The following is a 14,832-nucleotide window of genomic DNA, read 5'->3' as shown; positions in this document are numbered from 1 at the left end:
ATGCCAAAGGAAATGAGAGCAAATCTCTCCAAAGTGAGGAGAATTCTCATCTTGGAAAGATATCACCACATTGTCCCCATTGGAAGATTTTCCCTCACCTTTTGCTGTCATAGCAACTCTAAAATTTAGTGTTTCCCCTTACTTTGTGTCTCGGTGACATTGGTCACCAGAATATATGGAGGGACAAATCACGCCAGCAGGGGCACAGAGCTATAAATACTTGGCAGAGGGCCCAACACTTTTCCACTTTATATCAAACAAAAAAAAAAGAGTTTTGCCTTTACATATGCTTAGAAATGGAAGGCTTCAAAGGGGTCTCTGGGGCATCATCATCCAACAGCAAAAATATCTACACTAAGGAGGTGATTATAATAGAGACAATGCTGTGTTCTCCGTTATACTATGTAGGGATACACATACCACAACCCGCATTTTACAGCTCATTTAAAAAATAAATTGGGCCATCATGCATAGCCTGAGCTAGTTCATGGCAGAGCACATAGGGGTTCTATGATTGGAGGAGAGACGGTCATCTGACTTTGACAGATCGCCATCCCGGGATCTCCTCCCAGCTTTCTCTTTTCTCTCACAAACCTCATTTGTTCTTATTGTTCCCCGCCAACTCTCAGACTCCCGAAGCCAGGTGGAGTGCAATGCACATTTTTAAAGCACATCGCTGGGCTCTAATAATATTTAATGCTTCGGGTTTTTATAAGCTGCAATATCTCTGCTTTTTAAATCCCTTCCAAAGAATTCCATTATAAATAAGACTACTAAAGGAAATTTCTACTTACGATTCCTGTCTTTCTGTCCTGCAGGGAACGCCAATTTTGTTGATGATCCTGTGGGCGATGATTTGCTGCATGATTTTCCTGATGACAAAGAAAGAAAGGTATGTGAGATATAGGTTCTACATATAAGAATATAACTGCTTCCAAACATCTCTGCTTACTATAGGAACTTGTAAAATCATCACATGCCAACTTTGGGAGAAATGATATATGGAATAAATGTATATTTAAAGGGAAAGCATAATATTTTGGGGTTTATTTTAAAGTGTATATGTTTTTTTTTAAAGTTTTATTATATTTATTATACTATTTAGAGAAAACCCTGGTTTAAAAAAAAAGAAAAAAGGAAAAAATGAATGCTGAGTCTCAGATGACGGAGCTTTATAGGTATTCTAATAGAAGAGTACAGCGGAAGCTGATTACTTTTATACTATCTCTCTGTGTTTAAAATGACTTCTCCAATCAGAAAGATTGGGAGGGAGAGGGAGCGGCATTATTACTCTGACTTGTTTGCCTATATTTGGAAATTTCATCTTAGGAGTTTGAGTTCTGCAAACAGGCTGATTTCAGCAAAGAAGGCAACACCAGCCTGGAAATAATATAAAAAGTCATCCAGAGCTCCATCTGCTGCCTGGATTTGAGAATACAAAATATTCCGTAATCTTCTGAAATAACCTTCAATAAATACATTTCCATATATATATATATTTTTTGTAATATCTAAAACTTTATGAATGTAAAATCTATCGAACAGTCTAGGCAAATTCTTCCCAAAGCCCCTCATATAGGTACAAACCAATCCCATTGTTCTAAATCTGCCTCTGTTCTAATCTATCAGGAAATTGGAGAGGACTCTGTTTATTGATCGGTTCTATAGATTTGCATAATTACAGTTTTCTAGTTTGAGTATTATGAATGTCAGAGGGGCATGAAAAGGTCCCCTGGTGATTTCTGCTCCCTATACCTGGGGGTGTCTGGAAGACACGTAGATGAACTTGTTATATATTTTACTACTGAAGTGTAATCCTCCATGAAGGCAATGTGATGGCTCCAAATGATATTTACATATTCCATATGGCCTAACAATACAGTGGGGGAGATTTACTAAAATGTTAGCACTCAGAATCGGGTGCAGCTGTGCATGGAAACCAGCCAGCTTCTAACTTCAGCTTCTTCAATTAAGCTTTGACAATAAAACCTGGAATCTGATTGATTTCTATGCAGAGCTGACACCAGATTTTGCACCATGCAATTTCAGTAAATAACCCCCAGTATATCTACAGAGGAAAATGTCTGCTTACCTCCTCTCCTCTGGGTCCTCCACGCTTGTCATCTTTCTTATCATTTCCATCCTATGCCTTTCACCCCTGAGAATTCCAATCCTTCTTTCCGTCTTTCTCTTCTCTTCCACTTCTTCCTCCAGAATCCTGTCCTCTTCAGTGAAAGTGTTTGTCTTCTCCACCTCTTCCGTCTGCTTTATCACTTTCACTTCTTTCTCTGGCTCCTTCTTCTGCTCTTCTGCTTTTTTCACATCAATGATGGGAGTCTATAAAGAAAATAAAGAAGTTAGGTTGATGTACAGATTTTATACTGGAACTAAATTCAAACATTTGCCTGGATAGCGTAGGGAAGTTTTAAATCTCTTATCAAGTTTTTGTTTTGCAGTCTAGTCCCAGCTAGGGAGATTTCCCTTTACTTCCTGAGTTGGAGATGCAATAGGAAGTGAGAAATTTCCCTTCGGTGAGGAGATTTCCCATCTTAGACTGTAGTTTCCAGAACATCGGATGATCTTTCTTCAACTCTTGTTTTCATGACAAATCTACAATGTAGGATTGTCACCAGAACAAATAAAGGGGGAATCTCCCTAGCGGGAACACAGACTGCAATAAAAACCTGGCAGTCTTTGTGTCTCAGTGACAATGGTCACCAGGACATGTAGAGGGACAAATCACCCCAACAGGGGCACAGGCGGCTATAAATACTTGGCAGATGGTCTAACACTTTCTCACGCTATGTCATACTTAAAATAAAAAAGTTTTGCCTTCACATATGCTTTGAAATAGAAGGTTATGTCTAGTGAGAGGGGTCTCTGGAGAATCATCATCCATCAATTCTTCCACTAAGGAGTTCATTATAACAGAGCAGACAATGCTATGTGCTCTCTGTTATACTATGTAGGGCTACACATACTACAACCTGCGTTTTACAGCTCATTTATAAAGTGTGGGGCGCTGTGTGTAGCCTGCTCTAGTCCATGGTGTTCCCTCCACTTGTCTCAGCAGAGAGAGATCCATAATTGGAGGAGAGACAGTCAACTGACTTTGACAGATCACCATACCCGGATCTCTTCCCAGCTTTTTCTTGCTCTCCACCAACTCTCAGATTCCACACATAAGAATATAACTGTAAACATTTTCACCTAGTTATAAAAAGTGTCACATGGAAACTTTGTAAGAAGATATATAAAATCTAACTTAAAATTGGAAGGACTTCTTTTACTGATCAGTCCTATGGATCTCCATGAATCCAGTTCTCTAGTTTGAGTAATATGAAAGTCAGAGGGCCTTGAAAATTCCCCCCCCCCCCCCCCAGTGATTTTTATTCTCTATACCTGGGGGTGTCTATAAAACATGAAGATGAACTAGGTACATCATTTACTGAAGTGTAATCCTCGGTGAAGGCAATCTGACGGCTTCAATTGTCGTAGATATATTTCATATGTTCCTAAAATAAATCTATATTGAAAAACTTGTACTTACCTCCTCTTTGGTGTCTAGCACCTTCACTATCTGTTTCGTCTTCCGAATTGCCAGATCCAGTTCATTGACTTCAATTGCCTCTTTCCAAGGCGTTGCCTCATCTTTCACCTCCACTGGGACATTGGGGTAAAACACCTTCCTCACCAACATCTTCCTCCTAAATCCCAGTGCAAATTCTTCCTTATAGTTTGTCTCTTTTCGTGGCATTTCCTTCTCTTTGCTCCCAAATCTTTTGTCTCGATGGAATAATTTTAGAAAGTGTCTGAATACGCTTTCTTTCTGGACTTCTTTCTTCTCTTCCTTTGGAGCATCGCTCCTTTCCAAGACCGGCTCCACTGCTCTGCTAGGAATCCTGTAAGAGAAAATGTAATGTCAAATATAATGTTTTGAGAAAATTTTGGGATTAAAATGAACTAAAACAGATTTTATAAACTTTATATTTTACTAAAATGATACCTATTAGTTAAAAATCTTCTTTCCTTAACCCTTCCCCTCCTTAAAGCAGAGTTCCAGTCGTTTTTATGTCTATTAAAAATCAGCAGCTACAAAAAGTGTATCTGCTGACCTTTAATAACCAGACACTCACCTGTCCCAGGATCCAGCGATGTGGCCACCCGAACCCTCGGTTCTCTGCCTCTCTTCTCCCTGGTGCCGGCATTACAAGTGTGGGCTTCCGGCTGTGACAGCCTGCGACTTTACAGTCGGGTGCTCACTGAGCATGCACGAGTCACACTGCCCCTCCCCAATAGTCGGGCAATCTTCAGGGACCTGTGATGTGTCCCAGAAGATTGCAGGGAGGGGGGGTGAGAACTTGCGCTCGGATCACCTAGACAGCCTCACCGGAAGTGGGAGCGGGTATATTTCAAAACTAAGTACCCCTTTCCCTGCCCCCCCCCCCCCAAAAAGAAAAAAAATAATGAAATGCCAAATGTGGCATAGGAGGGGGGAAGAATGCTGAAAGCAGAATTTCCACTTTTGGTTGGGGCTCCGCTTTAAGTGCATGTTTAGACAAAACTTTTCTTTGCCTTGAATAGAGTAGGTAAGGGTTAGCTCCCCTATGCACTTATTTTTTGCTCTCTGTGTCCTATTAGGGAGATTTTCTCTTACATCTCATCTTGGTGATGCTACAAGAAATGAGAGCAAATCTCCCCAAAGTGAGGAGAATTCTCATCTTGGATAGATATCACAGGGTACACAGGCAGCTATAAATACTTGGCAGAGGGTCTAACACTTTCTCACTCTATCCCAACTAAAAATAACAGATTTTTGCCTTTACATAAACTTTTTAACTGGAAGGTTGTATCTAGTGAGAGGGGTCTCTGGAGCATCATCATCCGAATCAACAAATCTCATCACTAAGGAGTTCATTATAACAAAGGGCAGACAATGATATCCAATCTCCAATATACTATATAGGGCTACGCATACCGCAGCCCGCATTTTACATCTCATCTATAGAGAGAGAGCAATGATTGGTGGAGAGACGGTCATCTGACTTTGACAGATCACCATACCGGGATCTCCTCCCAGCTTTCCCTTTTCTCTCACAAACTCCATTTATTCTCATTGTTCTCCGCCAACTCTCAGACTCCGGAAGGCGGCGGAGCGCAATGCACATTTGTAATGCACATCGCTGGGCTCTGGTTATCTTCAATGGTTTTCTCTTTAAGCACCAAAAACTCTGCATTTTAAATCTCTTCCAAAGAATTCCATTATAAAGAAGACTTCTAAGTGAGTTCTTTACTTACCTGTTGCGCATTTCCTCAGGACATGGAGAGGGAACTTTGTTGATGAGCCTGTGGGCGACCACTTTGTGCATGGTTCTCCTGAGGACAAAGAAAGAAAGGTATGTGAGTTATAGGTTCTATACATAAGAATATAACTGATTCCAAACATTTTCATGTAGTAGAGATACTTGTAAGAAGCGTCACATGGAAACTCTGTGAGAAGTTATATAAAATCTCACTGGATATTGGAGGGACTCTGCTTACTGATCAATCCTATGGATCTCCATAATTCTAATTCTTTAGTTTGAGTAATATGAAAGTCAGAGGGGCATGAAAAGCCCCCCCCCCCCAGTGATTTCTGTTCTTTATTCCTGGGGGTGTCTATAAGACATGTAGATGAATGAGTTCTATATTATACTGACATCTAATCCTCCGTGAAGGCCATGTGACGGCTTTAATTATCATGTATATATTGTGTATGTTCTTAAAATAAATTTATATAGAAAAACGTGTACTTACGTCCTCTTCGCTTGGTATATGGTGTTTAACACCTTCATCATCCATTTTGTCCTCTTAATTGCCAGATCCAGTTCTTTCACTTCAATTGCCTCTTTCCGACGCATTTCCTCATCTTTCTCCATAGGCCCCTTTTCTAGGAAAGCATTGATGCTTCCCTCCTTTGGTTCCTGGTCATTATTCACAATTGACATCTAAAAAAAAAAAAAAAAATTGTAAGGTTGATATACAAATTTTAAAATAGAACTAAATTCTAAACTTTGTCTCTCAGTTGGCCGTTGGGTTTCCCATCGGGTGTTCAGGGGGTATACCAGCTCCTAATAGGAACCCAACGACCAACTGAAGCAGCATATGCTATTTGTTTGGATGAAGTGGGGAAGGCTTAAACCCCTGTCAAGTTGGGTTTTTTGCAGTCCAGTCCCTGTTAGGGAGATTTCTCTTTACTTCCTGAATTGGAGATCCAGCAGGAAGTGAGAAGAGATCTCCCTACAGTGAGGGGAATTCCCATCTTAGACTGTAGTTCCCAAAACATTGGATGATCCACCTTCAACTCCTGTTCTCGTAATAACTCTAAAATTTAGAATTGTCACCTGAACAAATAAAGGGTGAATCTCCCCAGTGGGAACACAGACTGCAATAAAAACTTGGCAGAGGATCTCATTTCATCTTCCCATTATAGAATACTTACTTTTGGGGTCTGGCTGCTCCCAGACGTTTTGTCTCTACGGAATGATTTTAGAAAGCGCCTGAATACACTTTCTTTCTTGACTTCTTTCTTCTCTTCTCTTGGATCAGCGCTCCTTTCCAAGATATTCACACAATGCTGCATTTGGACTCCTTCCTTCTCCCGCTCCACTGCTCTGGCAGGAATCCTGTAAGAGAAATTGTAATGTGAAATATTTTGTTTTGCCAAAATTTTGGGATTAAAGTGAACTAAAACAGAGAATGTATGAGCTTTATATTTTATTCTAAAGATGCCCATTAGCTAAAATATTCCTCTAATTTCCTTAAACCTTCCTCTCCTTAAGTGATGTCTAGCCAAAACTTTTCTTTGCATTGAATAGAGTAGGTAAGGGTTAGATCCCCAATCCGCTTATTTTTTGTTATCTGTTGTCCTATTAGGCTGATTTCCTATTGCTTCCCGTCTTGGTGATGCTACAAGAAATAAGACCAAACCTACTCAAAGTGAGGAGAATTCTCATCTTGGACAGATGTCACCACATTGTCCCCTTGGGAAGATTTTCCCCCACCTCTTGCTGTCATGGCAACTCGAAAATTTTGGATTTCTCCTTACTTTGTGTCTCAGTGACAATTTTCACCAGGAAATGTAGAGGGAAAAATGACCCCAGCAGGTACACAGGCAGCTATGAAAACTTGGCAGAGGGTCAAACACTTCCTCACTCTATCCCAACTAAAAATAACAGAGTTTTGCCTAGGGATGCACCGAATGTTCGGCGGCCGAACATTATTCGGCCGAAAATAGAAAAAGTAGCACTTTCGGTGTTCGGCCGAATAAGTCAAAAGGCTGAATAATTTTGTGCCGAACAATGTCAGCGGCGGTCACTAAATGGCGGCCCGCACGATGCTTCCGCCCGGACCGCTCCCCTTCTTCATTGTGGCTCCCGGCTCCCTGCTCACACACCGCCGGTGTCCTGTCCGGCCGCGAGTAGGGGGTGTGACGTCACGCGCGCGTCCCGCCCCCTGCTCCTGACTGCGGCTCCTGCACACTAGGTCCAGCGAGCGTGACACTATGTGCACGCCCCGCCCCCCTGTTCTCGGCTTTTGGCTCCGACCTGGCTGCAGTTCAGGTATGTGGAGCACATTTGGGGGAGAATACGGTAGCTGCACAAGCATTAGTGTGCAGACTGCCATATGTTGTTGCCACTTGCCATGCTCATTACATTAGAGTGCCCTATAAAGTGCCCCTTAAAAAAAAAAAGAAAAAAAATGTGCCCAACAGAGTGCTCCCTTAACATAAAATGTGGCCATCAGCGTGCCCCTTATTTTATGCTAAGGGACATGCTGATGAGCATATTTTATGTTAAGGGAAACGCTAATGGGCATATTTTATGTTAAGAGCAACGCTGATTTAAATGTTTTGTTTTGCCCATCAGAGTGCCCCCTAACATAAAATGTGCCCATCAGCGTGCCCCCTAAAAATTGGCAAAATAAATGGAAAAAATGCGAAACACCGCGTTCGGTATTCGGCCTTCGGCCAAGCATTTCATTATTATTCGGCTTCGGCCAAGAATTTCATTTCGGTGCATCCCTAGTTTTGCCTTTACATATGCATATAAATGGAAGGTTGTATCTAGTGAGAGGGGTCTGTGGAGCATCATCATCCAGAAGAAAACAATCTCAAAGCTAAGGAGTTCATAATAACAAAGGGCGAACATTGTTATCCAATCTCCAGTATACTATGTAGGGCTATGCATGCCGCAACCTACATTTTACAGCTCATTTATAAAATGGGGGCCACCATGTGTAGCCTGCGCTAGTTCATGGCGTTCCCTCCACTTGTCTCAGCAGAGAGGAGAGACGGTCATCTGACTTTGACAGATCACCATACCGGGGTCTCCTCCCAGCTTTCCCTTTTCTCTCACAAACTCCATTTATTCTCATTGTTCTCCGCCAACTCTCAGACTCCGGAAGGCGGCGGAGCGCAATGCACATTTGTAATGCACATCGCTGGGCTCTGGTTATCTTCAATGGTTTTCTCTTTAAGCACCAATAACTCTGCATTTTAAATCTCTTCCAAAGAATTCCATTATAAAGAAGACTTCTAAGTGAGTTCTTTACTTACCTGTTGCGCATTTCCTCAGGACATGGAGAGGGAACTTTGTTGATGAGCCTGTGGGCGACCACTTTGTGCATGGTTCTCCTGAGGACAAAGAAAGAAAGGTATGTGAGTTATAGGTTCTATACATAAGAATATAACTGATTCCAAACATTTTCATGTAGTAGAGATCAGGGGCGGACTGACCATTAGGGCACTCGGGCACTGCCCGAGGGCCCGGGGCTAGTAGGGGGCCCCATGAAAGGCTCCTGGCACCTACCTTCCAAAGCATCTGTGATGATCCCGGAGCCCAGTGCCAGAACAAGTTCCAGCACTGAGCTCCGGTAACTGGCCTGACAGAGACACACTAGCGTGGGCACTCAGGACACCTTCCCTGCATCTCTTTGAGAGTGCCTGGGCTCCCTCACGCAGCGATCGTCCCTCTGCAGCAGCTGACACTTACATCTGTCCCCCAACTGATGCCTGCACAGTACACACAGAGCTCACCAAGGATCCTCCTCCACGGCTCTGAAGTACACAGACAGGAGGAGGAGGAGTAGCCGGGGAGGAGGGACATTAACTTCAAGAGCTGCACTGATTATCTGAGGTATGTACTGTACATAGTTTATGGATACGGAAGGGGGACAGATAACAAGGATGCACATATGGAGAAGTGATGGGGGCGGGGGCATATGCTAGGGGGATGCTTTTGGAGGGGGGATGACTTGTGCTAGAAGGTGAGGAGGTGGTGTGAGGGGATTTCAACTCTGACCTCTCCCCTCCAAATGCACCCCCCAGCACATGTTCTCTTACCGCCCCTTCTCCCCAAATCAAAGAGGTGCAGATTGCCACTCATCCCAGGACCCCCTCTCTCCTCATCCCAGGACCCCCTCTCTCCTCATCCCAGGACCCCCTCTCTCCTCATCCCAGGACCCCTCTCTCCTCATCCCAGGACCCCCTATCTCCTCATCCCAGGACCCCTCTCTCCTCATCCCAGGACCCCCTATCTCCTCATCCCAGGACCCCTCTCTCCTCATCCCAGGACCCCTCTCTCCTCATCCCAGGACCCCCCTCTCCTCATCCCAGGACCCCTCTCTCCTCATCCCAGGACCCCCTCTCTCCTCATCCCAGGACCCCTCTCTCCTCATCCCAGGACCCCTCTCTCCTCATCCCAGGACCCCCTCTCTCCTCATCCCAGGACCCCCTCTCTCCTCATCCCAGGACCCCTCTCTCCTCATCCCAGGACCCCCTATCTCCTCATCCCAGGACCCCTCTCTCCTCATCCCAGGACCCCCTATCTCCTCATCCCAGGACCCCTCTCTCCTCATCCCAGGACCCCTCTCTCCTCATCCCAGGACCCCCCCTCTCCTCATCCCAGGACCCCTCTCTCCTCATCCCAGGACCCCCTCTCTCCTCATCCCAGGACCCCTCTCTCCTCATCCCAGGACCCCTCTCTCCTCATCCCAGGACCCCCTCTCTCCTCATCCCAGGACCCCCTCTCTCCTCATCCCAGGACCCCTCTCTCCTCATCCCAGGACCCCCTATCTCCTCATCCCAGGACCCCTCTCTCCTCATCCCAGGACCCCCTATCTCCTCATCCCAGGACCCCTCTCTCCTCATCCCAGGACCCCTCTCTCCTCATCCCAGGACCCCCCCTCTCCTCATCCCAGGACCCCCTCTCTCCTCATCCCAGGACCCCCTCTCTCCTCATCCCAGGACCCCCTATCTCCTCATCCCAGGACCCCCCCCTCTCCTCATCCCAGGACCCCCTCTCTCCTCATCCCAGGACCCCTCTCTCCTCATCCCAGGACCCCTCTCTCCTCATCCCAGGGCCCCCTCTCTCCTCATCCCAGGACCCCCTCTCTCCTCATCCCAGGACCCGTATCTCCTCATCCCAGGACCCCTATCTCCTCATCCCAGGACCCCTCTCTCCTCATCCCAGGACCCCCTCTCTCCTCATCCCAGGACCCCCTCTATCCTCATCCCAGGACCCCTCTCTCCTCATCCCAGGACCCCCACTCTCCTCATCCCAGGACCCCTCTCTGCTGTCATCCCAGGACCCCCTCTTTCCTCATCCCAGGACCCCCTCTCTCCTCATCCCAGGGCCCCCTCTCTCCTCATCCCAGGGCCCCCTCTCTGCTCTCATCCTATGGCCCCCTCTCTGCTCTCATCCCAGGACCCCCTCTCTGCTCTCATCCCAGGACCCCCTCTCTGCTCTCATCCCAGGACCCCCTCTCTGCTCTCATCCCAGGGCCCCCTCTCTGCTCTCATCCCATGGCCCCCTCTCTGCTCTCATGCCAGGGGTCTCTCTCAGCTCTCATCCCAGGACCCCCTCTCTGCTCTCATCCCAGGACCCCCCTCTCTGCTCTCATCCCAGGACCCCCTCTCTGCTCTCATCCCAGGACCCCCCTCTCTGCTCTCATCCCAGGACCCCCTCTCTGCTCTCATCCCATGGCCCCCTCTCTGCTCTCATCCCAGGACCCCCCTCTCTGCTCTCATCCCAGGACCCCCCCTCTCTGCTCTCATCCCAGGACCCCCTCTCTGCTCTCATCCCATGGCCCCCTCTCTGCTCTCATCCCAGGACCCCCTCTCTGCTCTCATCCCAGGACCCCCTCTCTGCTCTCATCCCAGGACCCCCTCTCTGCTCTCATCCCAGGGGTCTCTCTCTGCTCTCATCCCAGGGGTCTCTCTCAGCTCTCATCCCAGGGCCCCCTCTCTGCTCTCATCCCAGGACCCCCTCTCTGCTCTCATCCCAGGGGTCTCTCTCAGCTCTCATCCCAAGGCCCCCTCTCTGCTCTCATCCCAGGGGTCTCTCTCAGCTCTCATTCCAGTGTCCCCTCTCTGCTCTCATCTCAGGACCCCCCCTCTGTTCTCATCCCAGGACCCCCTCTCTGCTCTCATCCCAGGACCCCCTCTCTGCTCTCATCCCAGGACCCCCTCTCTGCTCTCATCCCAGGACCCCCTCTCTGCTCTCATCCCAGGGCCCCCTCTCTGCTCTCATCCCATGGCCCCCTCTCTGCTCTCATCCCAGGACCCCCTCTCTGCTCTCATCCCATGGCCCCCTCTCTGCTCTCATCCCAGGACCCCCTCTCTGCTCTCATCCCAGGACCCCCTCTCTGCTCTCATCCCAGGGGTCTCTCTCAGCTCTCATCCCAGGACCCCCTCTCTGCTCTCATCCCAGGACCCCCCTCTCTGCTCTCATCCCAGGACCCCCTCTCTGCTCTCATCCCAGGACCCCCCTCTCTGCTCTCATCCCAGGACCCCCTCTCTGCTCTCATCCCATGGCCCCCTCTCTGCTCTCATCCCAGGACCCCCCTCTCTGCTCTCATCCCAGGACCCCCCCTCTCTGCTCTCATCCCAGGACCCCCTCTCTGCTCTCATCCCATGGCCCCCTCTCTGCTCTCATCCCAGGACCCCCTCTCTGCTCTCATCCCAGGACCCCCTCTCTGCTCTCATCCCAGGACCCCCTCTCTGCTCTCATCCCAGGGGTCTCTCTCAGCTCTCATCCCAGGGCCCCCTCGATGCTCTCATCCCAGGACCCCCTCTCTGCTCTCATCCCTGGACCCCCTCTCTGCTCTCATATTAGGACCCTCTCTCTGTTCTCATTCCAGGACCCTCTCTGCTCTCATCCCTGGGGCCCCTCTCTGTCCTTATCCCAGGGGTCCCTCTCTGTTCTTATCCCAGGGGCTACTCTCTGTCATTATTCCAAGGGTCACTCTCTGTCTTTATCTCAGGGGTCCCTCTCTGTCCTCTTTCAAGGGGTCCCCTAAACACCAACTGGGATAGGTTGTTCAGGACAGCAAGGGCCTGTTTAAATTTGCAGTTTGGGGGCAGGAAAACCTCAGAATTGAGCCCTGTATTTACTCACCCCCACCACACCCCCTTTAACTGCAAGGGCCAGGGGTGTACACATGTTGCATCCGCATCAGGAATTATATGTCCTGTCACGCTTGGCAGATGTAGCACCTGCCAAGCATAACTCATTCAAGTGAATGGGGCTGCATTGCAAAGGCTGTGCAACCTTGTGCAGTACAGCAAAAAAAAAAAAGGGTTAAAGTAGGCAATGAGAAGGCGTTGTATTGCCTCCTCATTACCTGCTTCAACTCCTTGAATCACACACTAGCATGCTGAAACTATGTGCATTGCACATGGTTGCAGGGTGTTTGCTGAGTGGGCCTCATTCACTTGAATGGGTCACGATAACCCACCAAAAGCAACAGGGGGTTTAACTCCTGCTGCAACATGTGTACTCATGGACATGGACACAGGGGGGCCCCATGATCTCATATTGCCCGGGGGCCCCATAGGTTATCAGTCCGCCCCTGGTAGAGATACTAGTAAGAAGCGTCACATGGAAACTCTGTGAGAAGTTATATAAAATCTCACTGGATATTGGAGGGACTCTGCTTACTGATCAGTCCTATGGATCTCCATAAATCTAATTCTTTAGTTTGAGTAATATGAAAGTCAGAGGGGCATAAAAAGCCCCCCCCCCCCAGTGGTTTCTCTTCTTTATTCCTGGGGGTGTTTATAAGACATGTAGATGAATGAGTTCTATATTATACTGACATCTAATCCTCCGTGAAGGCCATGTGACGGCTTTATTTGTCATATATATATATATATATATATATATATATATATATATATATTCTTAAAATACATTTATATAGAAAAACGTGTACTTACGTCCTCTTCGCTTGGTATATGGTGTTTAACACCTTCATCATCCATTTTGTCCTCTTAATTGCCAGATCCAGTTCTTTCACTTCAATTGCCTCTTTCCGACGCATTTCCTCATCTTTCCCCTGCGCTGAGTCATTGGTGTCTAGCACCTTCAGCATCTCTCTCGTCTTCTGAACTGCCAGATCCAGTTCTTTCACTTCAATTGCCTCTTTCCAAGGCATTGCCTCATCTTTCACCTCCACTGGGACATTGGTGTAAAACACCTTCCTCACCAACATCTTCCTCCTAAATCCCAGTGCAAATTCTTCCTTATAGTTTGTCTCCTTTCTTGGCATTTCCTCCTCTTTCCTCTGTTGCTCCAGAGGCCTCTTCTCTAGTAAAGCTGTGATGCTCCACATTTTCGTTTCTTGGTTGGTATTCACTATTGAAATCTAAATATAAAAAACAAAAGTCGTTAGGTTGATGTTCAAATTTTAAAATGGAAATAAATTCCAAACGTTGTCTCTCGGTTGGCCGTTGGGTTTCCTATCAGGTGTGGAGGCGGCATGCCAGCTCCTAATAGGAACCCCACAGTCAACCGAAGCAGTATTATTAGTTTTGGATAGCATAGGGAAGGCTTAAGCCCCTGTTCATATTTTTTTGGGGGGAGGGGTGTTGCAGTCTAGCCCCTGCTAGGGAGAGTTCCCTTTACTTCCTGAATTGGAGATGCAACAGAGGGTGAGAAAAAAATCTTCCTAAAGTGCAGGGAATTCCTATCTTAGACTGTAGTTCCCAGAACATTGGATGATCCACCTTCAGCTATTGCTTTCATGACAACTCTATAAAATATAGGATTGTCACCAGAACAAATAAAGGGGGACTCTCCCGAGCGGGAACACAGACTGCAATAAAAACTTGGAAGCACAGGCACTCTGTACAAAGGGCGGAACTTTAAAGTTAAGCAGGTGATTGGTTGCATTGTTGCAAGGGTCTGTGACGGGAGAGTCTTGGGTGGGGGGTCTGTGACGGGTCATTCTGGGGTGGGGGGTCTGTGATGGGTCAGTCTGAGGTGGAGGGTCTGTGATGGGTCAGTCTGGGGTTGGGGGTCTGTAATGGGTCAATCTGGGGTGGGGGGTCTGTGATGGGTCAATCTGGGGTGGGGGGGTCTGTGATGGGTCAGTCTGGGGTGGGGGGTCTGTGATGGGTCAGTCTGGGGTGGGGGGTCTGTGATGGGTCAGTCTGGGGTGGGGGGTCTGTGATGGGTCGGTTTGTGAAGGTGCTGTATTGTTATGAAAAGAACAGTTTAATATCGAGAGAGGACTGTAATGGGGGTTCTGTGATTGGGGGGGGGGGGTTCTGTGATGGGGGTTCTGTGGTTGATTGGGGGGGGTTCTGTGATTGGGCGGGGAGTTCTCTGATTGGGGGGGTGGTTCTGTGATGGTGGGGTTCTGTGATTGGGGGGGGCTTCTGTGATGGCGGGGTTCTGTGATTGGCGAGTTCTATGATTGGGGGGATCTGTGATTTAGGGGAACTGTGATAAGTCAGTCTGTGGTGGGGGGGTCTGTGATTGGGGAGTTCTATGATTGGGGGGATCTGTG

The sequence above is a fragment of the Pelophylax lessonae genome (genome assembly GCF_965119305.1).
Source record: "Pelophylax lessonae genome assembly, chromosome: 5".
In the NCBI taxonomy this organism is placed as follows: domain Eukaryota; kingdom Metazoa; phylum Chordata; class Amphibia; order Anura; family Ranidae; genus Pelophylax; species Pelophylax lessonae.
The sequence above is the reverse complement of the archived record's forward strand: the minus strand, read 5'-3'. Positions refer to the sequence as shown.